The sequence below is a fragment of the Hyperolius riggenbachi genome, chromosome 6 (assembly GCF_040937935.1).
Source record: "Hyperolius riggenbachi isolate aHypRig1 chromosome 6, aHypRig1.pri, whole genome shotgun sequence".
NCBI classification, from domain to species: Eukaryota; Metazoa; Chordata; class Amphibia; order Anura; family Hyperoliidae; genus Hyperolius; species Hyperolius riggenbachi.
Genome location: NC_090651.1, coordinates 18,462,168 through 18,489,616, shown reverse-complemented (window position 1 = coordinate 18,489,616; position 27,449 = coordinate 18,462,168). Strand labels below are relative to the sequence as shown.

The 27,449-nt window shown below is 43.0% G+C and overlaps 1 protein-coding gene across 14 annotated transcripts in view; it reads left to right on the top strand.

Annotated features, from left to right (window-relative positions):
- CAMTA1 (calmodulin binding transcription activator 1) overlaps window positions 1-27,449 on the top strand; it is a 1,857,772-nt gene that overhangs the window by 828,259 nt on the left and 1,002,064 nt on the right. The window lies entirely within an intron of this gene.

Below are 27,449 nucleotides of genomic sequence, written 5' to 3'. Positions count from 1 at the left end.
TCATTAATTTTTAAAGGGCTGTAAGTACAAACAACAGAAAACCTGTATCACCCCTGATGCTTAAAGTGCACCTGACTAAAAATCTACTCAGCAGCACTGAAAAGCCTTGGTGTTTCTTTAAACAGTTTCACAGCATCAGAACTTTGTTTTTCTTACCCAAGCCTCATTTTTAGCTGCACAGAAGGGCATTTTACCCTGGTGCTGTGCAAAGCTTATGGGATACTGTTTTGGTGCAATTTTTTTTTTTTCACTTACAGTAGGTAGTAGAAATCTGATAGAAGCAACAGGTTTTTGGACTAGTCCATCTCTTCATAGGGGATTCTCAGCAAAGCTTTCGTTTTTTATAAGGATATTCCCCAAAAAAGGATTTAAACAATGATACTGGCCAGCTTCCCTGCTCGCTACACAGTTTTTTTGGCAGTTGGACAGAGCAACTGCCATTGGCCTCAATTCACAAAGATCATGCTGGAGATAATAAGGCAAGAGAAAACGTACCTCCACATAAGAGAGAGTTATCTTATCTCTTCATTCCTTAAGTTACCTCCTCTGTAGTTAAGTTACCTCCTCTGTAGTTAAGTTACCTCCTCTGTAGTTAAGTTACCTCCTCTGTAGTTATTTTACCTCCTCTGTAGTTATTTTACCTCCTCTGTAGTTATTTTCACATGCAGTTAATTAACAGCCTGTCTTTAACTCTGGAGTTATTTTAAGGATTGAAGAGTTAACTTAAAGACAGAAGAGTTAACTTTAGTTTTGCCTGAGGTAAAATGTTTCCTGAATACTACATGCCTTATCACCATGGTAACAACTCTAGAAGAGTTATTAAAGACAGGAGGTAAGCTTAGTGAATTGAGGCCATTCACTAAATGCTTTTGAAAATAATCCCTGAGAATCCCCCCATGAAGAGATGGACTAGTCCAAAACTTGTCACTTCTGTCAGATTTCTACTACCTACTGTAAGTGACAGCAACATAGGAGAAAAGTAATTTATGGCTCATTTTACTCTGGAAGAAATGTACTTCTTATTTGTTTCATGTTTACATATATAAATTTTAAAATTTTTCACCCATAGTGCCCCTTTAAACCCCTTCTTGACCACCTAACGCCTGATAGGTGTCGGGAGGGTGGCAGCCCCAGGACCACCTAACGCCGAAAGGCGTCAAGTCCTGGGGCGGGTTGTGCAGGGGATGCGCACGCGCCGATTTGTGTGCGCGGCTCCGCTCCGTCATCAGTCTACCAGTGCCGCAGTGCCCGCAGTATCGCAGCTGGGAGACTGTGCGATGGCGAAACTGCCATCTATTTACATTGTACAGCGCTGCGATCTGGAGCAGCGAATGTACTGGGGACAGCCATGTCACTCGGCTGTCCCCTAGAGGCTCACAGAGTGATCGGCTCTCATAGGCTGATGCTGATGAGAGCTGATCGCTGGGATTGGCAGTCGGGGGAGGGATGGAGGAGAGGGGAGGGATAAATAAACAGAAAATTAGCATTTTTATTCAAAAAAAATATATATAGGTAGAATAAACAATGTTTTGTAAAAAACAAAACAAAAAAAAAAGACAAAAAGACATAAATTTAAAAAAAAAAGATAAAAAAAAGTTGCAGCAGCAATCAGATGCCACCAACAGAAAGCTCTGTTGGTGGCAAGAGAAGGGGGGGGGGGGATTCATTTGCATGCACAGTTGTATGGCTCTGCAGCACACTATTAAAGCTGCAGAGGCCTGAATTGTAAAAAAAAAAAAAGTCACCTAGTCATTAGGGGGAGTGTAAGCCTGTGGTCCTTAAGTGGTTAAGAGAAAAACATTTCTTTGTTACAGCTGATACAAATACAGCAATACATCTTCAGTGTATCTACTTCCTGCTTTCATGGAAGCAGACATAGTGTTAACATCCTGTGTTTTTAAATTAGCCTTTCTGCCGTGGCAGTCAGTTGACACAGCTGAGGGATCAAATTACAACACGTGATTAGTCACAGATGAAGGGGAATTAGACAGGCTAAACTCTCGAAATACATAAAGGGGTGCATTTCTCTTTGTTTTCCTTCTGTCCTGTGCAAGGGTTCATGAGAAGTCCTGGAGAGACGACCAAGCTAGAGGACAAGAGAGTCTCCTGGGAGGAGCGAAGGTTCCAGGTGGGGTGGTATCTAGAGATAAAAGCAGTAGGATTAGCCATAATTTGCCAGGGGAAAAAAACATATATATATAAGTAGATAAATACTTGATCTACTTACATAACACATGTATTGTACTGTCCACGTTTTGATTTCAGTGAATGTTATATAGTAAATGAAGAGAATTCTGTTCCTGGTGGGAACCATGTCTTTTGCCCACAGTTTAGGCTAAATCCTGTTGTCATTTCTCCCCTTTACTTTTTTTTCTTTTCTCCTCCAATGCTGAGTCACCTCAGCCTTGCTTGTAAACACAAGTGAGCAGAGGATCGTGTTTCTGATAAGCAGCTAGGCAGGGAAATACATGGAAGAGGAGGAATAGATTATAGATAAAAAGAACCCCCAGCATGCAACTACTAAAGGGCCAGTGCTCCTTAATTATCCGATAACTCCAAATCATAACAGCAGAAAAAGTTTTGAAAGTTTTAAATGCAGGATTAGCATCTTTATCACTTAATACACTCAGACCAGTTGCTGTTGAAATTTGATTTTTATGGTGACAATCCTGTTTTAATAAGGAGATATGACTGAAAAAAACAAAAAAGACACCCGGACACCGGTAGCCCGCTCTGGTGTAATATCGTCTAAAAAAGGTTTCTGGTGTAGAAGATCTTGGTAGAAATATACTCACAAAGGTGAGTTGCTTAGAAGAGGCAACCACTCATATATGCAGGTGAGAAAGTACCGTCCTCACTCGGCCTTTTCCACGATTGTTCTAGGTCGCAACTCCAAAAATGAAAATATATATTAGATTCGCCTATTCATGAAGCGTCGAAACCCTATTAAATAGGGTATATAGTAGATAAATTTAGGAGACAGGAGGCGCCCAATTTGGAAACAGACTATACAGATTTTACTTATCAGTAATAAGACTAAAAGATTACCAGAGCCATCTGTCTGCGGTATCCGAATACCGAGAGCGCCATCCGGGATTCGGATACCGCACAGACGGCACACACTTGACCTGAGGAAGCGGCTTACGCCGAGAAACGCGTTGTCATTGTGCTGATCATTTCCAATAAATAAAACTATATTTTTATTTTTTGGCTCATGGTTAATCTTTTAGTCTTATTACTGATAAGTAAAATCTGTATAGTCTGTTTCCAAATTGGGCGCCTCCTGTCTCCTAAATTTATCCGTTTTAATAAGGAAATGTAAGGAGGTGACAACTTATGCAGAGCTTTGCACGATAGGGTGAGGAGTGGATCCTTTGGGCAACAGGTTGCCAATGGAGAGAATTTAATGTTTCTTTGAAGAAAACCCCTTTACAAAATTCCTGTTGCCCGGGTATCTTGTACCTAAGCAGGCAGCGATGCAGGGCAGGCAGACGTAATCCACTTTCACAGGAACAGGCACAGAGAGAAAGTTGCAAAAGCAGATTTTTCAAGCCTTCAGAAAGCTGAGCTATTAAGCACTGTTGTCACAAAGCACAAGCTGCCGGTGTTTAAAAGGTTCCATGCAAGGTCAAGGCAATAAAACAGGCATTTTGTTCTAAACAATCCCCTGCAATCTCACTGACGGAAATATCCCTAGTCACCAGGTTCCCATTCTTCAGACCGAAGCTTGTTGCTAACCAACGTCATCCAATCAGTTACGTATGGAGCAGCAGTCAAGGGCGCCCATCTCTCTCTTACCTCCTGCATGGAATAACGAAATATTCTCTCTACAAATAAACATTAACCTTCTCTATTCTACTGATGAACTTTAGGACTCTGCAGTGTAACTTCACTTTTGTGGTGAAAAAATAATAATATTAACCAAAAAAAAAGTTCCTTTCAGGACACATATATGAATTGCACCACTTTTCCCCTTTATTATCTCAGATGTGAATATGTGAAGGGCACTTAATGGGGTGTGGTTACACTGGGGCTAATGACAGACATTTGGGATCCAAGGTGAAATTTGATTGGTTCATTTTCCATCTGCACAAATGATCACAGGATGTGTGCCTAATCATGAATTGACTCTGAACTTTTTGCATCTCATTGATCATCCGTACTCAATGGCATACCGATAATGGACGATGTTGAAATTTTAAATTTAAACAAGGCACATCTAGCACTGGCGTTTTGTCAGATATTGAACAAAAGTGGGAGTGAGACCTTAATACCCATGAGGATTAGAGTAAGGTTAGTTTACACTGGGTCATTGCATTGTGTACCCTGTAAAAACAGGATCGCAAGGTGGGGAAAAGTCACATTGCGTGGAATGGGTGTGATAAATCAGTAATTACTTTTTAATCCTTCAAATACTTAATGGCAAGTGGGGTGCATTAAAACGTCCTGTTTGTCCCTCTCAAAGGATTTAACTTCATCCCATCAGTAGCTGATACCCTTTTCCCATGAGAATAGCAATATTTAGTATTCATTGTTGTAAAACTATAGGGAATGGAATTGGAGAAATAGTGTATGTTATCTTCCCCCCCCCCCCCCCCCTGTTCTCACAGTAAAATGCATAGAGAATAAAGCCATTACTGAACAACAAGTATCACCCTCAAAAAGCCTAATTTGTGGCAAAATCCCCCCCCCCCCCCCCCAAAAAAAAAACCAAAAAAAAAAAAAAAAAAAACAAGATATAGATCATTTAGGTGTGATAAATAGTGATAAAGTTATTGGCAAATAAATGGGAGGAGTGCTGCAGTGTAAAAAATTGCTCTGGTCCACAAGGGGAAAAACCCCTTTGAGGTGGTTAAAGTGTATTTGAGGCAAATCTCGGATACAAAAGCACATACATACCTAAGAGGCTTCTCAGGCATCCTTGCGGACCCTCAAAGATCACAGACACAAGGGCTTGTTGATAGGAACATCGGGCTGTGCTCCTCTTCAGGCCCCAGCGCGGCCGTTGTCGCACAGGTGCAACACTGTCACGCTCATGCCAGAAGAGGCAAGCGACCTGATGTTAAGAAGGGTCACGGCAAGCGGCACGCAGGAGCGAGGAGGACCCAGGGAGCCTCTATAGGATCTCTTCTTAGGTAAGTATTTCCTTTTTGACCCGAGCTTCGGGTTCACTTTAAGATCCTCGTAATGTGGGTATTTTTTTTTTCATGCTGGCAAATACAGTTTTCTGTTAGTGATAAATAGAGATGGCCGAACTGCTCGCAGCGAACAGGCCATGGGGAATGACCTCTGGGTCATTTCTGCATTCGTCATATTACGTATTACTGCGTGGATGCTTTCCCGGCGGTCGCGCGCTCCTTGATTGCGCGCCTGCAGCCGGCAGTGCTCGGCGTGACGTCGTGTGCATGTGCAGATCGCTCCTGGCTGCAGGTGCGCAATCCAGGACTCATGGCGCCGGGAAAGGCCTGTTCACTGGGAACAGTTCGCGAACACTTCGCCACATCTCTAGTGATAAAATCATAGTATCTCTGCTACCCGTTGCCAGCATGCTGAAGGTAAATGGCCATAAAAGGAAAAAAAATACTTCTTAAAAAAGATAAATCACACAATAATTTAAAAAAAGAAAACAACAAACAACCCAAAATAAAACGTCCTCATAGGTGTTTGTTTGTTTACACAGCAATTTATCCCCTTTTAAAAAAATCGAAAGACTTGCAGCACACGTAACTTTATATCCCCATAAATACGCCCTAAACTACTGGTAGCTACGTTATTAAAACAGTTTTATTAGTTTTAAGTCTGCTAAAAAAATAAATAAATACATCTACCACTCAAAATATAAATGTTGTTCTCTTGCTGAGAACATAAAAACCTGTTATAACCTCGAGCGATACGACCAATCGTTTTTTTTTTTTTAGCAGAGAAATAAAAGGACGGTGGCTCCTTGCAGACTAGAATGAGGGGTTAAAGTGGACCTGAACTCTTGCACAAGACAGAAGGAGAACATAGAGAAATGCACCCTGTGTGTATTTAGAGAGTTTAGCCTGTCTAATTCACCCCCTCATCTGTGAATAATCACACATGTTGTAATCTGCTCCCTCAGCTGTGTGCAACGGCAGAGAGGCTAATTTGAAAACACAGGATGATAACAATATGTCTGCTTCCATGAAAGCAGGAAGTAGACACACTGAAGATTTATTGCAGGATTTGTATCAGCTGCAACAAAGAAATGTTTTTTTCTTTAAAGGACAACTGTAGTGAGAGGTGTATAGAGGCTGCCATATTTACTTCCTTTAAAACAATACCAGTTGCCTGGCAGCCTTGCTGATCTATTTGGCTGCAGCAGTGGCTGAATCACACCAGAAACAAGCATGCAGCTAATCTTGTCAGTTCTGACAATAACGTCAGAAACCTCTGATCTGCCGCATGCTTGTTCAGGGGCTATGGCTAAATCAGCAGGACTGCCAGGCAACTGGTATTGCTTAAAAGGAAGCCTCTATATCCCTCTCGTTACAGATATCGTTTAAAGATTATTATGCTGTGGCCTATTTTTTAGAGCAGAGAAGACAGGTCCTCTTTAGCAGAGAAATAAAGGAACGATAACTCCTTGATGACTAGCGTAAGGAGTTAATATGCTTTTGATTATAACTTTTTTCCTTATTTCCTCCTCTTTGCTCTGCAGTCACAGGTCCTCGTGTTTGTGAAATAAATCACATTCACATTTCTCTGCTCGTCAGTAAAGCAGAGAGGGATGAGACTCGATAATGACGGGTATATTAGAAGGATGCATTCATCCTTCTGCCTTATAAATGGTTCTGTCGTTGGGAATAGTGGCAGTAATGGACACATGCTGTGTCTTGGAATATAAGTCCGGCCTCAGGCTACTAATACAGCCGAGAATCCGAGTGTGTTATCTCTTTACAGCCAAACATCTCAGGATGTTAATTTACTATAAGGCTGTCATGAAGGTGTTAAGGATGTAGTGATATTGCTTCTTCCTTCTCCATAAATACTTACAGTAGATAGATGTTATCATGGCTGTCAAGAAGTGGGCTCCACTGTTCACACATGGTGGACATGCTCAATTGTATCGCGCTTCTGGGCCGGCCTCCAGTCCATTCTGTCCCAGATCATACCCATTAGAACCCGTAAGGATCTGAAGGTCTTTCTCCTGGTTATTAAGCTAGAAAACTTAAAGCGGTATTGTCACCATAAAAATCAAATTTCAACAGCAACTGGTCTGAGTGTATTAAGTGATAAAGATGCGAATCCTGCATTCAAAACTTGCAAAACTTGTTCTGCTGTTATGGTTTGGAGTTATCACATAGTTTACGAGCACTGGCCCTAGTGCCAAACAGTGCCAAAGAGTTGAATGCTGGGAGTTCTTTTTATCTATAATATATTCCTCCTCTTTCATATATTTCCCTGCCTAGTTGCTCATCAGAAACACCCTCTGATTACTTGTGTTTACTAGCAAGGCTGAGGTGACTCAGTGATTGGAGGATAAGACAGTGTAGTTCCTAGTATACACCTCAGTGGGAGTGTCTGAAGACTCTGGGAGGAGGGCAGCTAATGAATACACAATTAGCAAGAGAAGGGAGGGGGGGAAACAAGAGTCAGGGAGGATATGATGTCAGCATTAGCTTGGCAAGATGGCCACTGCCTAGAATAGGATTTTCTGCTTTTCCTTTATAAAATTCACAGGAATCATTACGTGGATAGCACAATATGTCTGTTATGTAAGTAGAAGTAGTATTTATCTACTTATATATGTGTTTTTTTATTTCTAGGTTAGCATGGGTGTCACTTGTTCTTTAAGGGCCTGAGCCCACTAACGCAGTTGTGTCCGCTTCTGTCCGCTTTTCACAACTGCATCAGTGGGCTCGGGCCCTAAAGGAAAACTGTAACTAGAAGGATATGGAGGCTGCCATATTTATTTCCTTTAAAGCAATACCAGTTGTCTGACTATCCTGCTTATCCTCTGCCTCTAATACTTTTATCCATAAACCCTTAACAAGCATGCAGCAGATCAGGTGTTCCTGACATGATTGTCAAATCTGACAAGATTAGCTGCATGCTTGTTTCTGGTGTGATTCACAGACACTACTGCAGCCAAAGAGATCAGAAGGACAGCCAGGCAACTGGTATCGTATAAAAGGAAATAAATATGGCAGCCTTCATATTCTTCTCACTTCAGTTATCCTAATGTCCTTTAAAAATCTACACCACAGGCTGTTACAATTTATTTTAGTAGCCACCAAGACCTATACTGCCTCTCTATGACTTAAACCAACCAACCGTTACGACCGCGCATAGACTTCGTTATGGTTGTTGAACGCCTTTTTTTTTCTTTTTGCGCTTCCTCATCACTGTGATTGGCTCACAGTGATCAGGAGCCATTGAAAACGGCTCCTAACCGAGTTACGAAACTCTGCTGGGGGGGGGGGGGGGGGTGCTGTAGCGTTCCGTGCATGGGATTGGATGGCATTAAAGCTACGTGTCATCAGGTTCAGGCAGTCTTGAGTGTGGGTAGTTTTAACTAAGGCAAGTCCTGAAGCAGCTGAATTTTTACAGAACCCAATCCTAAAATTGATTTTATTAACCCCTCTTCCTGACACCTAACCCTAACCCCCCCCCCCCTTCCTGATGCCTAACCCTAAAACCCCCCTTCCTGACACCTAACCCTAAACCCCCCTTCCTGACACCTAACCCTAAACCCCCCTTCCTGACACCTAACCCTAAACCCCCCTTCCTGACACCTAACCCTAAAACCCTCCTTCCTGACACCTAAACCTAAAACCCTCCTTCCTGACACCTAACCCTAAAACCCTCCTTCCTGACACCTAAACCTAACCCCCTTCCTGACGCCCAACCCTAAAACCCTCCTTCCTGACACCTAACCCTAAACCCCCCTTCCTGACACCTAACCCTAAAACCCTCCTTCCTGACACCTAACCCTAACCCCCCTTCCTGACACCTAACCCTAAAACCCTCCTTCCTGACACCTAACCCTAACCCCCCTTCCTGTCACCTAACCCTAAAACCCCCTTCCTGACTCCAAACCCTAACCCCCCCCTTTCCTGACACCTAACCCTAAACCTCCCCTTCCTGACACCTAACCCTAAACCCCCCTTCCTGACACCTAACCCTAAAACCCTCCTTCCTGACACCTAAACCTAACTCCCTTCCTGACGCCCAACCCTAAAACCCCCCTTCCTGACACCTAACCCTAAACCCCCCTTCCTGACACCTAACCCTAAAACCCTCCTTCCTGACACCTAACCCTAACCCCCCTTCCTGACACCTAACCCTAAAACCCTCCTTCCTGACACCTAACCCTAAACCCCCTTCCTGTCACCTAACCCTAAAACCCCCTTCCTGACACCTAACCCTAACCCCCCTTTCCTGACACCTAACCCTAAAACCCCCTTTTCTGACGCCTAACCCTAACCCCCCCCCCTTTCCTGACACCTAACCCTAAAACCCCCTTTTCTGACGCCTAACCCTAAAACCCTCCTTCCTGATGTCTAACCCTAAAACTCTCCTTCCTAACCTTATATTGAAAATGACACATTTCAAAACAATTACTTTCAAAAATGAATAATTTAAATACTAATCCTTAAAAATGACAAAAATTGCAATGTTCTAATGTTTAAAACGATAAAAAAAAATTCAAAAAATATAACATTTTAATTTTCAAATTGATAATAATCTTTTTTGCTTTAGGCGCCTTACCGGTATTTGCATTAGCGCCAGTGGGGTGCCCAAATCATCTATTAATCGTGGGCGCCCAGATTTCAGGCTCCAGCTTCAATAAACATCTTTTAAAACAAAATACTTAAAGAGACTCTGTAACAAAATGTTCAGCCTTATTTCTTTTATCTTATAAGTTCCTATACCTGTTCTAATGTGGTCTGGATTACTGCAGCCTTTTCTAGTTGCACTGGCTCTGTAATATATCTAATCTTCTTTTCTTTTCAAGCTTTGTCGACCCAGGGAGGAATGGGCTGCCTCTGTTGTAATAATTACAACTTATGCACGCCCCCTGCAGGCTCTGTGTGCTTTGTTTACTCTTCACAGACAGTGATGCAGTTTGTGAGGCTGAGGGTGGAGGGAGCTGCCTGTCACATGCTGAGAAACTGTGAGAATCCCAGACTGGAGTGCAGATAATTCACTATGTAATAAAAACTTGTAGTATACTGTAACATGATATATATATATATATATATATACACACACACACACACACACACACACACACACACACACACACACACACACACACAAACATCACTTCCTGGCTAGCGGCCATGTTTTTTGTTTGTGTAAACTGCCTAAAACTGGCGATTAAAAGCCAGGATCGTGGCGGAAATGGCAAAGAGGGATCCAGGAGATCACAGTGACTCGATTGGTATGTTTTGTGTTGTACAAATCGGACAGTACAGATTATCTTTAAAGTAGACCTAAAAACTTGGTCTCAGGTCTCAAGATTGCCTTTTTAAAAAAAAAACACAAACTTGCTTCCTTCTTTGAATAGAGAGCAAGTTTTCCGCCGTGGCACCCTGAGCCATGATGCGGTTTGCAAGTCTGATGAGGTTTTTATGCTTTTTTGTGTGTGCGAGGCCCTGGGAGAATCCAACCTGATTATAGGAGAGAATTAAGGTAGCCTGCAACCGGTGGAGACAGCATCACCGCGTGCTGCCGTGACAACCTGATTGCTTCTCTCTATCAGCGCAGTTAAATATAACGATTGTATATTTTACCATGACAGAATTTTTTAAATTCTAAATTATTCAGCTCCATCTCGTCGGAGATTCCATCCGTGATTAAAGTCAAATCTTCGTCCACGGCCCGGCGATGTAGCCAGGGTGATAAATTGCCAGTCACAGCCCACATCTCCGCCGATGATTTGGTACACATACAGCACGGTGGATGGCAGGTCATTTCGACTATGAATAGGATTAAGCTCGACCGAATGCCCTGGGGGACTACAAAATCATAACTAGATTATACTAAATTTTTCCTTGACAATCTGTGCGCGATTAAATGAGGATGATTTAAAAGCCATTCATTGTAGTCCCTCAGCAGAGCTTCCAGCTCTAAATAAAAGTTTGTTTGTTGTCCTTCTCCTTCGCGGAGGAATTAAGGAGGAGTATTAATTGGCATGCAGATGAGGCGTTAACTCTTTCCCAGCCCAGGTCGCGGCGTGGCGCCAGGCCGACAGCTTACACGATATCCTCTGCTGGGCCGCGTCTGGGGAACTGCAGCGAGATAATGCCAGGGTTTCTAGACCGTGCAGTGCGGTTGTTAGTATTTCAAGGGTCACGGAATCATCTTTTCAACCTTTCACCTCGTCGAGGGAAGAGGAGAAGAGCGCAAAATGCCACCGCGGCTTTTGTAGAGCGCGGTTCTCTCGAATTTTGTTGTCTTGTCGAACAAAGAAGGATATTGTCATCTCTTCTGCAGTTCTTACACTGGGGATAGTTTTAGAACTTTATGTAGAAAATTTGTATCATTTGGCACGACTCTAAAATGCCTCTGAAACAAAAGTTTATTATTACGTTTAAATTTCTATTGCTTTTTTATGTCGCAGTCCAGGGACAGCGTTTTATACGCATTTAATTAAAAATTGCTTTAAATTAATTATGCATAAAAAGTTTTGTAATGTAGCTTTTACAAAAAAAAAAAAAAAAATCTGCACTAGTTCAGAAATCTTTGTGGACTGACAGCTGTCTGCTTGTGATTGGTCAGTCTGAACCACTCCCCTTTGGGAACATGGACGTGAAGGAAGGAGAGAGATTGCTCTGAAACCACGCCTACATGTTGACTGACAGCCTATCATAGTTGGGGAATGGAGGATGGGAGCAGGGAGTTGGAGATTGCGGAGGAGGAAGTGAGGTACTGTGAATCCCTGCAGCAGGTTTTTCGTTTTTTTTCATGGGGTAATCTTTCATGCCCAAGGTTTGCCTCGGGCACACTTTAAAGAACTCACCTTAAAGTACAAGCCATGTATCTGCTTGAGGGGATAGGACTTACAGGAAGTGGGAGTAAGGGCCTATTCACACTTGAGCGGGAAACGTGCGATTCCCGCTAATCGCTATAGTTTTTTTCTTAAACGCTAGTGCTATTCTAGCCTATGGCAGTACTCTCACTGCTGCAAATTGCGACAATCACGGACGTTTCGCGATTATCGCAAATGCGTTACCTGCACGATTTTTCTGGAGCGAACGCCATTAGCATATATAGAACCACTAATAGAACCACTAATCGCGATCGCTCCAAAAACGTGAATTTGTCCAGTGATTTTTTTTTCCACGTTAAGTCGCGGAGAAATTACCCGCAGAAAACGCTAATGCAAATCTCTAGCATTTAGCAATTTTATGTGGGAATGGGCCCTTAGACTTTACCTCTGGTAACAGGAAATAACTGGCTCTAGAAGTCTTACAATTGAAGAACTTGCCATGATCAATTTTGGGTCTAATTGAGCTTTCTTACGACTCCACCTTCGTTGGCCTCATCTCTGGTAATGATGAGCAGGACTATCGCCACCAGATCGACAGAATCTACCACTGGTGTAGGGAGAACGGGCTGGTCCTCAACACTACAAAAACTGTTGAGATGATTGTCGATTTTAAGAAACGTGCCACCACCCCACCCCCGATCAGCATTGACGGCACGGTAGTTGAGAACGTCCCCTGTGCACGCCTCCTTGGCACGACAATCTCTAAGGACCTGACGTGGAAAGCCAACACTACCTCAACCCAGAAAAAAGCCCAGCAGAGGCTATTTTTCCTACGCCAACTAAAGAAGTTCGGTATGGCCCGCGAGCTTCTGATGAGCTTCTACACTGCCACAATTGAATCTGTCCTTTGCTCCTCCATCCTGGTCTAGTATGCTGGATCCTCCGCCAGCGACAGACACAAACTGCAGAGGGTCATCAGATCAGCGGAGAGAATCATTGGGAAACCACTCCCCTCTCTTGACCAGATTTTCAACTCTAGGCTAATGACCCGTCCCACCCAGGTTTCCACTTCTTTAGTAGGCTCCCCCTAGGCCGGAGATTCCGATCCATCTACACCAGGACCACAAGACACAGGAACAGTTTCTTCCCCTCAGCCGTAAATTATCTGAACTCTTAGAATTCTTAGATCCCTCCTCATCCAACCACGACAAGTGGTGTCTAGTAGCACCCAGCTTGACCGCACGGCTGCACACTTCATATATACGTGTTCAAATGTGTCCAAATGCTGTAACTGTACCCCTTATACTGTCTGTCTGCTTACATATATGTATCGTTATGTCCTGCTCGTTCTCACACTAGCCCTGTACTTGCCAAACCCAATTCCGGGCACGGCCCAGTCGTGCTTGGCGAAATAAAAGATTCTGATTCTGGGGGATTCTGTTTGTTTGGTGTTCTTATAGGTCTGGTGTTACTGTAAAAAAAAACAATGGGGTAAAGTATACCAAAGATGAAAAAAAAGTACATTAGATCATTTGCCCGTAGCAACCTGTCATGTATCATGTTTCACAGTAGTCCATCTAGTTGCTAGAGACAACAGACCTTCATGTTTGACTTACCAGTCTTCCTTGTCTGACTAGTGGGCCTCTCCTTAGGATAAGTAGAAGGCTTTGCACCGTTCAAAATGGCTGCTTCCCTTCTACGGGCGATGGGCGAGCTTTATTAAAAGTTAATTTAATATTAAAACGGCATATACTTTAATGAACCCGTATCGTTCAGGTATCACGTCGAGCGGTCACAGACGAGTACAATTAAAATTACAAAGGCGAAAAAAAAAAAAACCTCTCCCTTTCAAAAATGATCTTTGGACGAAAGACCTGGAGCAGTCATTATGACACAATAACGCTATTTCTATATCATTCACCACATAATAGAGGCAGTGATTCCTATATTCCCCAATGCTAAATTCTATTTAAAGTCTCCTGAACTTTTTTCAACTTATTATGACCTCAGGTTACCTGGCTGCTTTGAAGAATGTCGTATATAATCCCGGATTGGACATGCAGCCATTCGGAATAGAATAGACTCCAGGCTTTACTCTATGTAGCTATTAAAATAGGCCTGAAATATGGGTGTCTTATTCTCTCCCCAAAGCCGAGCCCTCCAGATGTAATTATAATTCTGCTGTGTGTAGATTTTACTAGTCTTAAAGCCTCAATTGGATTTTCAGTGGCTGTAGATTCATTTCCCCTTGTTGCCAGGACACAGGAGAGAGATGTAGATACTATTGATATGTAAAATTAATAATATAAAAGTCTTGTTAGTCGAAAGGATGAGAGCTGAATTAAAAGACAAATTATTGGAACATCTTCTGGAGCCCAGAAGATTCTCTGGTGGTTGCCAGATGATTATAATTTCATCTGCCGCCATGATGGGTGAGGCGTAGACGTGAAATGTTGGTATTGTTTATGATCTGAAGACCAGTGAATTAGCGGCGAAGCCTGCAACGGATCCAGAAATGTGATAAACTTCATTAAAGCTAATTGTTCCTGCAAACATCCTTAAAGGACAACCGAGATGACATGATGAGATAGACATGGGTATGTACAGTGCCAAGCACACAAATATCTAGGCTGTGTTCCTTTTTTTCTTTCTCTGCCTGAAAGAGTTAAACATCATGTATGCAAGTGACAGTTTCTGCCCGGGTCGGAACCAGGTCGGATTGGGTCAGACTAGCATAACCCTCACTGATAAGTAATTACAGCCATAAAACACTTTCCTGTCAGTAAATGGCTTCCGAGTGCAGGAAAGAGATACAGAGTCAATAATTCATAGATTTGAGCTCTGGGTTGCTTAAATGAAGGTGTCATTGAGCAGAGATAATGAAACAGTAAAAACTTAAAAACTAGATTTAAATCTAAAATAAAACTGTATGATACCTAAAAAAGTGATTTTTAGGAGACTGAGGATAGATACAATTGTTTTTCTTATCAGTTTATTTTCACCTTGGATGTCCTTTAACAGCTGACATGTGTTGGGCTAAGTCTAGATGGTTACTCTACCTTTTTGGGATATGATTAGGAATTGAGATGTCCGTGTCTTGCGCTATCCATTTGGGGGTTGTTGAGGGTCGTGTGGGTTTTTGCTTGTTACCATTGGATGAACGCAAGAAGAATTTCCACTAAAACAAACCTCTGTTTAGCATTTATTAATGGTATTGTATTAAATGTGCAGTTACATGTTCAGTTGGCAGCTATTTTCCACTTAGTACATGGCCTACCCAACAGCCCCTGTGATTCAGATGCCTATTCTTGGTGCAGATGTTGGTTAATATCTTCCTTTTCAGGAATGTGTTCAGTTGTATATATTTCTTCTCTCTCGTTTGTTTTGTTTTCTTTCATGGAAAGCTCTTCAGAAGAACGTTCTCCCCCTCGTATTGGGCTGTCAGTCGTTTTCTATAAATTAGACCGAGCGCTCTCTCGTGACATTATCTGCATAGAATATATCACCAGCTATAGGATTCTATAATGATGTTTGATCAAAATGGCAATTTTAATCTAAATAAGGCTGCTAAATACCAAACAGGCTCTCTCCCCGATGCATAGCCTTCATCTCTTCCCACGTAGAACGTTGTCATCTTATATTTGTTACTGCTTCTTAAAGCTGTCCGTTGGGGGGGAGGGGGGGGGGGGGGCTTTCACGAGGGGCTCCTCCGGGGAAGAACTACGAGCTGCTTTCTATTCAATGTGAAGTAAATTCCCAGTATAAATGACGAAAAGTCCTGGAGAACCTGCACACTACGAGATCTAAAGGACGGGGCTCTGTAATGCAGGAAAACACTTTAATTGGTATAGTTTAAAGAAGATTTCAATATTTCCAAGCTAATAAAGCAAGTTTGTAAATGCAGCCTTTTATCTTTTTCCTTCGTCTTTCCGTCCTTTGAGAGCTGGCATCAAGGGTCCTGCTAGTTCAGATTTCTTTTTTTGTTTGCAAAGTCCTATGTAGCAACATGTTCTGCTTCTTTATAGGGTAAAGGGAGCTTTGCCCAGGTGAACACGGCAATGGAGCTGTGGGAATTCCGACTGAACTAAATGGACAGTTATACTTTCAGAGAGGCACAGCTAAACTTTCTGGGAGATTGATAAATCTGAGCAGGAGAAGGTAAACACTGCTACTACCAGACGGGTTCTATCGGCCCATTATTGGCTGGCCATGTGGTGCGCATCTTATAATGTAGCACTTTAGGCGACTTCCTGTTTTGCCTATACCAAGAAACAGTCTGACATTGAGGATAACAGTGATGAACTGTGCTCTGCATATCCAACCATCGTTTATAGGTAGCCTTAGAAAAGTGTGTTTCAACAATATTCCAGAGTGTACTCCTTTGGGAAAGATGGTGTTGACCAATTACCTTCTGTTGTGGGTAACATTATCTCAAGTATGCAGAGATTGATTAAGATGTAACGGGTCCCCAGGCAAGGTAGTACATTTGGGGCCCCCTTGTGGTCCTGTTGGTAAACTGAAGTGGAGAAAGGTCAAAGATGGTGGGTGGCAGGTAGGCCCCTTGACACCCACTAGCCCCCAAGCACCTGCCTAGGTTGCCTAGTGGATTATCCTCCTCTGCAAGTGCACCTTGACCCTTATGTGCATATATATATATATATATATATATATATATATATATATATATATATATATATGTATATATATGTATATATATATATATATATATATATATATATGTATATATATATATATATATATATATACATACATAGTACTCAATTCTACTTTTCAAATCTGCTCATATGATTTTTATTACCTTAAAAAAATATATACTTGAGGTGGCCACTAAGGTCCAATTTCTAGCGAAAAATCATTTGAGCGATCACAAATTCTGATCGGATTGGTTGTAAATAATCTCAGTTGATGGGCACAATCGATTACGAACGATTATAAAAACAGTTGTCCGATTGGATTTTCGTTGAACCAAAATTTGGATTTTCTAGTTGGTTGTGATAGGAAGCAAAGATTGATTCGTTGATGGTTTAGTGAACGATTTCACTTACGATAAGAATTTCTGATCGCTCAAACTATTTTTCGCTAGAAATTGGATCGGTAGTGGGCACCTTTATAGTTCTAGGCTTGTTGGTTTTTTTTTTAAATCTTCAAACTTACTATCATGAATTTACTGTGAAATGTACTCTCGCTGAACCCAAACTGAGGCTGCAATTTAAAAACATTGGCTTTAGAGGGTTGTCTTTCGTTTAGTAGATTTTGCTAAATTGGAAGGCATCGGAGAATGTTCCCTTATTCCTAACTAGGCCATTTCTCAACATTTGTCTGGTGGTATATGGCAAGTTTCAACCTTCAACTGAATACGTTTTTGTATGATTGCAGCCACCGGCATGCACTGTTTGGAAGAACTTGAAATAAAACAGAATTATTTCTATATACGTTTTTGCTTGGTGAGTAGACACAACTGCAGCAGCATAAAGGCCAATTTTCCGAAAGCCTCACTTTTCTAAAATACCACACAGGCAAGGATTGCAAACCGCTGGAACCTAACACTTTTCATTTGGCATCTTCAATGTTCTCAAGCTGAGAATAACCTTTTTGAATCCAAAGATAAGTGAAAGAAAAATAATGTGAAGGAAGGAAGAGAAAACAAGGAGAGGTTTCAGGTGTGTAGGACATGTCCCACTCAATGGGCTACTTCCGTATTTTTGGGTAAACCAAATTGCCTAGTCACAGTATAAAACTGCAATAACTTTAATGGAAGGTGAAACAAGAGGAGGGCAGACAGAGGCGTAGCTATGGGTGGGCGAGAGGGGGCACATGTCCCCAGGCGCAGCACTGTGAGGGTGCTCAGCATGGCCACACACCCTTACGTGAGTGCCCCTGCTTCTCTCCCTCCCTCTGCAGAAGAGTGCAGAAGTGTTGCTGCAGAAACACGGGGCACATCTGGCTAACTATAGGGGGTACATCTGGCTACATCTACATCTAAATGAGGGGAAGGGAGGCACATATGGCTATCTAAAAAGGGAAGGGGGGCACATCTGGCTATCTATAGGGGTAAGGGGGCACACCTGGCTATCTATAGGAGTAAGGGGGCACACCTGGCTATCTAAACAGCATTTGTACATTTGGCTCCACCCATGACCACATCCACATTCTGATGCGTTGCCATGCCCAATTTGTCCAGAGGGGGCGTAAAAACTGTGTTTGTCCCCAGATGCTGAAAAGCCTAGCTATGCCTCCGAGGGCAGAAGCCCTGGGGTACTAAACACTTTACCGGCATTTCATGACATCATGCCTCCTTGCACTTCACATTTTAAAGGGTTGTTTTTTTTGGGGGGGGGGGGCAAGTATGGATGGTCCATTTCCGATTGCGACGATATTCTGATTTCCGATTAAAGTCTTTTTTTGTCATTTTGTTAATACAGTTAGTTAATTATAAAAAAAAAAAAAAAAACAGAAATCCGTAATGTTTGTGGATGTACACTAGTATGCATACAACCGCAATGCACGTTTAAATCCACTGATTGGCCAAATACTTTTGAATTCTCTGATTAGCCGAATATTTCCGAGTCGGAAGCATCGGACCAGTCAGAGAAATACAGAATATTTCTGTGAAAATCAGATTGCCGCGGTAATTTTAGCCCAATTACAAGACTCTGATACTACCGAACATCTCAGAGTCTTGAGACTTGCCTAAAATTGACTCAGAAGTATTAGACCAGGCAGAGAATGCAGAATATTACCGTGGTGATTGAATGCCCCAAAGATTTTAGGCCAATCACAAAACTTGGAGATATTATTTGGTAGTATCATAGTCTTGTGATTTGTCTTTGATTACCATGGCATTCTCTGATTGGTGCAATGCTTTCGAGTTCTTCTGGAATGGGGGTAAAATTTACTGAGTTGCGGCAATGCGGGCAAGTCTGCAGAAATCCGATTTCTGATTACCGCTACGGAAAGCTGATTTCTGATCGTAAACTCGGAAATCGGATTATCATGTAAATTTTCCAACCATCACTAACCCAAGACTCTGGGTTTTTTACTTGGTATTAAAGTTATCACAGATATGCACAAATGGAGGTAAAGAGGCGCCCTGGTTGAAATAAAAGCATCTAAAAACAGCTTAAAAAATGAGGAAATAATATGAGGTGGCTTACCTCAACAACGAAATCTTTGTATCTCTCAAGAGAGGCTCCCGTTGCCATATCGACTTGTCTATTTGGCACTTTTATTGGCCTGATGAAGCGGGCTTGGACCAGCGAAACGCGTTGCCTGTGCTAAATAAAAATCTTTTGTCATATACAAGGATTTCGTTATTGAGGTAAGCCACCTCATATTATTTCCTCATTTTTAAGCTGTTTTTAGATGCTTTTATTTCAACCAGGGCTCCTCTTTACCTCCATTTGTGCATAGTTTACCCTCAAAAAATCAGTGTTTGAGTGGTGGTGACTGACCACCTGTGGGTGCCCCACAGTGGACACCTGTCCCTACTTTTTCAAGGAGAGCGACCACATCCAGGTCCCGGCTGGGACTACCCCAAGTGGAGTCGGGTTTATGGTCTCCACCTGCTTCTTATGGTTGGTTGTCCTCGCAAGCTCCTTTTGTGAGTTGTAACTTATTGAAATTCCTTTTTTCAATTTCATACTAATATACTACACTATTGGGCTCCCGTATTTCCATGTGGAACGCAGCGTGACCAAGCGTCCTGTTGGACGCGAAACGGCCGTCGCCGACCTTTTTACACCCTGAGCACCCACCGGATCACCGCCACCACAATCAGTATGTATAACATATATTCAAGTATACACTGATGTTTACCCTATTGTATGGAATCGATCTGGAGGATTAAAAGGCAAGATTTACTTATAGGACATTGGTGCACGCCTCTGCATCTTTGTGTATACTTCTGCTGTTTCCTTCCTTCCATGAAATTTGTCGGAGCACATGTCCCAGCATCCTTCCGATCTCATTACAGGGTTAGTGGAGGCGAAGAGTACCTTACAGCTTCAATTGGTTTCTCCCACGTATTATTTGTATCATTATAGGGAGTGCCACACTACTATCTGCTTCTTGAACTAGAACTCCCGTATTTGTCTCCTATATTTTTCCTCTGCAAGGTGCCGAGACACCCGCACTACACTACTTATCACAGATATGCTCTGTGACCATCTCTGTTTCTGCCCTGTAGCCATTGATATGCTGATGCACAGTACAGGCACAGAGAATTGAGCGTGTTTATCCGGGCCGTATTCTCTGATTTTTCTGTTAAAAGATTGATAAGTAAAATGATAAATCTTTGCCATTTACCCAAGGCCACTTTCAGGGCATCACAGGTGGGACTGCAGTATGGCGCCCGAGTGAGACTGGGGCCCAAGGCTGTGCTCGCCCCAGCCGGCCGATTTTGCATAGCATTTTTTGTGATTTTGCCATGTTTATGCTTTGGCATTCTCATATCAGTGAATGAAAGTCACAATTGCCGAGATAATCCTGCATGCATGTCACAGCACTTTGCTGACTGGCGGTGATCACCTTAAATATAGGGGGTCCATCTTAAATATGGGGGATTGGGAGTGAAGGGAGGCCCGGTAGGCTTTCCCAGTATGGGGCCAGGACATTTCTGATAGCAGCCTTGCACGTGTGTCTGCATAGGCATAACTGGGCATAACAATGACTGTTTGGAACTTAGCACGAGCTGGACCAAAACTGGTCCTCTTTACAGAGATTTAGTTGTTGTAATATGTCTTAATATGCAAATAATGCCTGTCAGTGGGAGGGGGGAGAGGGTGGGGGTGCACTGAATCTCTCTTTCCGAGTTTTTTGTTTTTTTTCCGGAGGGCTGTCAAACACAATCGAGTTTTTGTCAGACACTTGATCATCAATTAAGCGGCGGGTATGCAGAGTTAATTTGTTTCCTCTTGTATGGAGAGATTTGCGAGAGGAAGAAAATCAGGTTTGGTTGATGCCCCATTGATTCGGAAGCAGGGGTGTGAATTAATCTCCCCGTCTGAACAAATGGGATTGGTGACAGATTATTTTTGGGAACTCGCCGTCCTCATCCATAATTGTCTAATTACCTCTCACCTCTTTAAGTGTTGCTCCGCTGAATTGTTATAATGTAGCAATTGAGTTCTAAGTGGTTACATTTCCTTGATTTGATGGCGGCAGGGGCTGAGCTTAAAGGACGACTCCGTCTACTTCAGCTTCTTTAAAGCAAACCTGAGGACTTTCATTTATTGGAGGCCTGAGGAGAGTCACGTGATCAAATGAGGGGGTGGGATCTTTAGATCAGAAGACCGAAGCTGGTCAGTTACTGGTAATTAAAGAGAAACTGTAGTCAAAATAACATAATGAATAAAATTGCTTATTTTTGTAAATATACATTTAAAAATGATTTAGTCATTATTTGCCCATTTTAAAATCTTTCCGCTCCCTGATTTACTTTCTGAAATTTATTACAGGCAGCAACATCGCTAGATTTGAGGCAAGGCCTTAAAGGCCATGGCCTAGGGCGCCAGGAAACAAGGGGCGGGCAGCCGCTGGCACACTCAGGCAGCTAAAAATTGCCAAACATGTAAATGGCAGCAGTCACAGACTCAGTCCACAGCAGTGAAGGGTATTACAGGAGAACAGCACAGGATAAGGGAAGCACAGGAACGGGCAGGTGGGCGGTGGAGTTAGAGACAGTGGGCCTTGGGCAGTAAAATGTACAAATCCACCCCTGACTGGCAAATCATCTCTTTTGTTCATTTACTCAGAGTTCTAATGCCAGTAGAAAAGAATACTTGGGGGTGGGGAGAATTCCGCAAAATAGACAGCCAAAGCTAGGCCTCAGTGGTAAGGCGGAGCAATATACAGCAATAAATAGATATAGGAAGTGTTTCTGATACTGAAACCAGGATATTTAATGGAAAAGTGCGTGTCCTGAATTATTTACTGGATTTGACTATATGTCGTTACTGTTTCTCTTTAAAGGACACCCAAGGCGAAAATAAACTAATGAAATAAATGATTATATCTATCTTCCTTCTCCTAAAAATGCCCTTTTGTTGTATACTCCACAGTTTTATTTTATGTTTAAATCTACTTTTTATGTTTTTTTCTATTTATTGTTTTTGCTCAATGACACATTCATTGAAATATGCCAGAGCTAAAATCTATGAACGATTGACCCTTTTTATCTCTTTCCTGCTCTCAGAAGCTATTTTCTGCTAGGAAAGTGTTTTATAGTTGAAATGTATTATCAGTGAGGGTCACACTGTAGTCACTTCCTGGACTGTCAGGACTGAGTCAGCCACTTACATACCTGATATTTAACTCTTTCAGGCAGAGAAAGAAAAAAAAAAAAGAACACAGCATAGTTATTTGTGTGCTAGGCACTGTACATACCCATGTCTATCGGATCATGTCACAGGTCACCTCGGGTATCCTTTAAGAAACAATGGGGCATATGGACTAAACATTGGTAAACCTTGCTAGCAAGGTAGCCCAAGTAAACAAGCAGTTTGGAAAAGATGGATCTTTAACCACTTCCGGATTCTCGGAGCGTATATACACGCCCCTGAATCCTGAAGTGTATTCCATGGAAACGGCCGCTCGTATGAGCGGCCGTTCCATGTCAGCTCACGGAGGGTGTCTCCGTGAACACCCTGCGAGACGATCGGCGGCTCGCAGGGTAAATGTAAACACACGGGGAAGACCTTCCCCGGTGTTTACATGTATACGGCGCTGCTGCGCAGCAGCGCCGTAGAGGAGATCGGTGATCCCCGGCCTCTGATTGGCCGGGGATCACCGGCATCTGATAGGCTAAAGCCTATCCCATCAGGCGCAGGACGGCAATCCGTCCTGCGCCGCTCACAGGGGGAGGGAGAGGGAGGGAAGAGGAAAGAGGCCAGGAAGCGCTGCGGAGGGGGGCTTTGAAGAGCCCCCCCCCGCAAGCGCAAGCAGCCGGCGGCGATCAGACCCCCCCAGCAGGACATCCCCCTAGTGGGGAAAAAAGGGGGGAAGTCTGATCGGCCTGGCTGCTAGCTGATCGGTGCTGCGGGCTGGAGAGCCCACGCAGCACCGATCAGCACAAAATAGCGTGGTAGGGAAGTGGTTAAAGCCTTCTTAAATCAGTGGAAGGTGGGGGCAAGTCTGATGGGAGGAATGAGTTCCATAGAGTAGGGGCTGCTCTGGAGAAGTCCTGGAGCTTCCCGAGCGAGTCGGGGATTCCTATACCGAACCAAGAGGCGAACGGCAACTAAAACCAACGCACAAATGCTATAAAGAAAAAAAGTTGTTTAACGAAAGCTTTTTTGACAATTAAGCAAAGTTGACGTCGTAAAGCGAACAACTCAACTTCACATAAACTCAACCATGTCTTTTAATTTGTGTTTTGATTTTTGCTTTCTGCCTCTGTGAATATTATTATCTTAAATGCAGGTTTTTTTTACGACTCCCATTATGTTTCCTCTAAAATTCTGATTTGCTTTACGCAAGGAACACAAAATAGTATATTCTTCCAGGAGTGAAATAAAGCATAAAAACAACTTTCTCCCGCGCTGCTTGGAATCCCGAATCTTTCGGTAATTAGTATGGGAGTGATTCTGCGCTCGCAAACAATTGCACAGGGTATGCAAATGAACGCAGACAGGACGCGAAGCACCCAACCTGTAATTAATAAGCGCGCGCGTAAAGCAACATTAAAATTTAAGACTCGGTTTCCGTTTTATCTCGATGAATTTGTATCAAAGAGCTTTTGACTAAAGTCTATAATTATTACCAGTTAGCACCCCGCAGAGCCGACAACCTCCTCTTTCTATTCAGTCATCAAACGCATTAGCTAAAGAGGGGATGCTGGAATCGTTTCACCTATACGTTTTACAGGGAGCGCATCATTTCCATTACTGAATATTTTTTAGCCTAATTAGCAGATTGAAGGATTCCGAATGCAAATTTACAGTTCTCTTCCTCTCCCTCTCACTCCCTCTCTCTCTCTCCCTCTCACTCCCTCTCTCTCTCTCTCCCTCCCTCTCTCACTCCCTCTCTCTCTCTCTCTCTCTCTCTCCCTCTCTCTCTCTCAATTCCTCTCCCTCTCTCTCTCTCTCTCTCACTCCCTCTCCCTCTCTCTCTCTCTCTCTCACTCCCTCTCCCTCTCTCACTCCCTCTCACTCTCTCTCTCCCTCCCTCTCTCTCCCTCTCCTTATCTCTCTCCCTCTCTCCCCCCCTCCCTCTCTCTCCCCCTCTCCCTCCCTCTCTCTCCCCCTCTCCCTCTCTCTCTCTCTCCCTCTCACTCCCTCTCTCACTCCCTCTCACTCTCTCTCTCTCTCCTTACCCCTCTCCCTCTCCCTCCCTCTCACCCTCTCTCTCTCTCTCCCCTCTCTCGCTCTCTCCCTCTTTCCTCTCTCCCTCCCTCCCTCTCTCTCTCTCTCTTCTATCTCTCTCTCTTTTTTTCTACCTCTCACTTTCTCTCGTTCTCTCTTTCTCCCCTAACGGACAAGAGCAATTTTCACCTTTCAGTGCTCATCCCTTTCATTTGCTAATAGCTTAATCACTACTAATCACACTGAAATGAGCTATACCCTGTTTTTTTCAGTAATTACTTTATTTTTCTATGCATTTTAAAGGGAAAAACAAGGAAAAAGGGAAAAAAATACACCATTTCTCCAATTTCATCCCCTATAGTTTTAAAATAAACACTGCTACTGTTCATAAAACCCACACATTTTATCTGCCTATTTGTGCTGGATATCACAAGATTTTAATTTAATGAATTTCCCTAATACAAAGTATGGTGACAATATAATATTTGGAAATAAAGGTGTATTTTTTCTATGGTGTTTTTCCCCCCCCACTATTTTCACGTGTGCGGGAATTCACATGCATGCAGACTCGGGAGCACGCACATGCACATGCAGGAGCGCGTACATGCACACGTGCACGCACACAGTGGCGGCAGCACTGTTTGACTTATAAAAACGTCTTGGAGCCATTAAGAGGCTCTAGCAGGACGTTTTTATAAGTCAGCTTGTCATTAAGTGGTTAAAGGAAACGCCAGGTGAAAATAAACAAATGAGATAAACAATTGCATCTATCCTCCTTCTCTTAAAAAAAATTACTTTTTTAGATATCTCAGCTTTATTTTATCTTTAAATCTACTTTTTAAATTCAAATGTGTACTGTTTCCTTTATCTCTTCTCAATGACACATTCATTGAAGCATGCCAGAGCTCAAATCTATGAATTATTGACCCATTGTATCCCTTTCCTGCTCTCAGAAGCCTTTTTCTGCCAGAAAAGTGTTTTATTGCTGCAATTCCATATCAGTGAGGGTTATGCTATAGTCCAACTCGGTCCCGACCCGGACAGAAACTGTCACTTGCATACCTGTCAGGCAGAGAAAGAAAAAAGGAACACAGTACAGTTATTTGTGTGCTAGGCACTGTACATACACATGTCTATCTCAACATGTCACATGTCACCTCGGGTATCCTTTAACACCACGTTCATAGTGGTCCAGTTTAACGGGCACTTTGTGATGCAGCTTACCGCACTGCTATGCACCACCTATACGACTTTATGTGGCGGGAGTCTTGTGATATAACGGGTACAGCATCATAATGCACTGCAGGCAGTGTGCAAAGCGCACGCATTAACAGTAAAAGCTGCTAATCTGTGTATGCTTTACAGTACCTGACACAACACCCGGATAACGTGCGGGGCCGCTGTCTTGGATCTGTTGCAATGCATTCCTGCTTTCACAGTGAACATGGCCTTGATTTTAACCGTTCTCCTACTTTCATTTGTGGTTAATAAAATTCAAAGTATTCTATAATATCCCTCATCCTGCTTACACCACTCTCCCCGGTTGGAAACCAAAGGAAAGTGGAAACCGCTCACTCTGTCTTTGGACAGTGCCAGGACCAGGATAGCTAATCCAAGTGCAAACTCTTTGACCAAACTAGATTCCCGCACAATGTCCATTAAATGCAAGGTTCTTTATTATGAACATGTCCAGGATACACCACACATCATGCAACTGACATGTTTCAGACCAAACGGTCCTTAATCATAACCCTCTATCATCATAGCCCTATATGACTCTCCCCGGTCTCATATATAGAAAAAAGGCACATGGAAATTCGGGTGCCCAGTAACCCCAATAGTAGAAACCAGTATTTTACTATCAAACTAAAATATTGGTATCAATTACGGATATTTTACTATGGCTAAACCTAACCCTACTCTCACACAGAACAAAACCTAACCCTACTCTCACACAGAACCCTCCCCAACGCCTAACCGTACCCCCCCCCACACACACACACACACACAAACTACCTACCGGACACCTAGCCTTAAACCCCCCATCACAAACTACCTACCTGACACCTAGCCCTAAACCCCCCATCACAAACTACCTACCTAACACCTAACCCTAAACCCCCCATCACAAACTACCTACCTAACACCTAACCCTAAACCTCCTATCATAAAATTCCCAACTGACACCTAACCCTACCCCCCTCCCCCCACACACACACACGAACTTCCTACCTGACGCCAAACACCCCCCCCCCCCCGACTAATCATAACCACCCCCAATAACCACCGACCTCCCCCGTCCCTTCCTGTCACAAAAAAAGATGGAATTTCTCGGGCACCACCATTGGCTACTATTGAAACAGCAGCATTGAGTCATAATTTGGTCACCCGCAGCGCCTGATCAATAGCCTTGGGCGCCCAAATCACCCCTCAGTGTCCATATTTCAATAGGCATCTGTCTTCATCTGTAGTCACCTCTCCACCTCTTCATACATCTGTTCTGCTTCTCTCTCTCCTCTCTCGTCTCGTAGGCCGCTTTCAGAGCAGACAGGAAATACAATTTACCGTTTTCTGCATTTATCAGTTATGCAGTTTATCCATAATAGGCAGCACTTGGATGAAAATAGGTTAAAGCACTTGAATAGCGCGGAATATAATCTGTTCTGCTCTGCTTAAGCGAAGTATGAGTGCTATCCATGGTGCTAGAAACGAGGACAATGCTGCACTACACGTCTGCCTCTCTATTCCCCATCATATTATCCTGCTGTCTGTTTGTTGCTTGAACCAGCCCTTGAAGCCTTCAGAAGTACCTTTGAAGTGTTAGTATACAGGATCTCACAAAAGAGAGGACGTCTCTCAGATTTTTGTAAATATTTTATTCTATATTTTCCTGGGACAACACTGAAGTTATGACACTGTGATACAATGTGAAGTAGTCAGTGTACAGCTTGTATAACAGTGTAAAATCTGCTGTTCCATCAAAATAACTCAACACACAGCTAATATTGTCTAAACCGCTGCTAACAAAGGTGAGCACACCCTTAAAGTGTACCTGAGATGGGGATCCCAAAAAATTAAACATACCTGGGGCTTCCTCCAGCCCCCTCCAGGCTGATCGCTCCCTTGCAGTCCTCCTGCGCCTCCTCCGCTATTCGGCTCAGTGTATT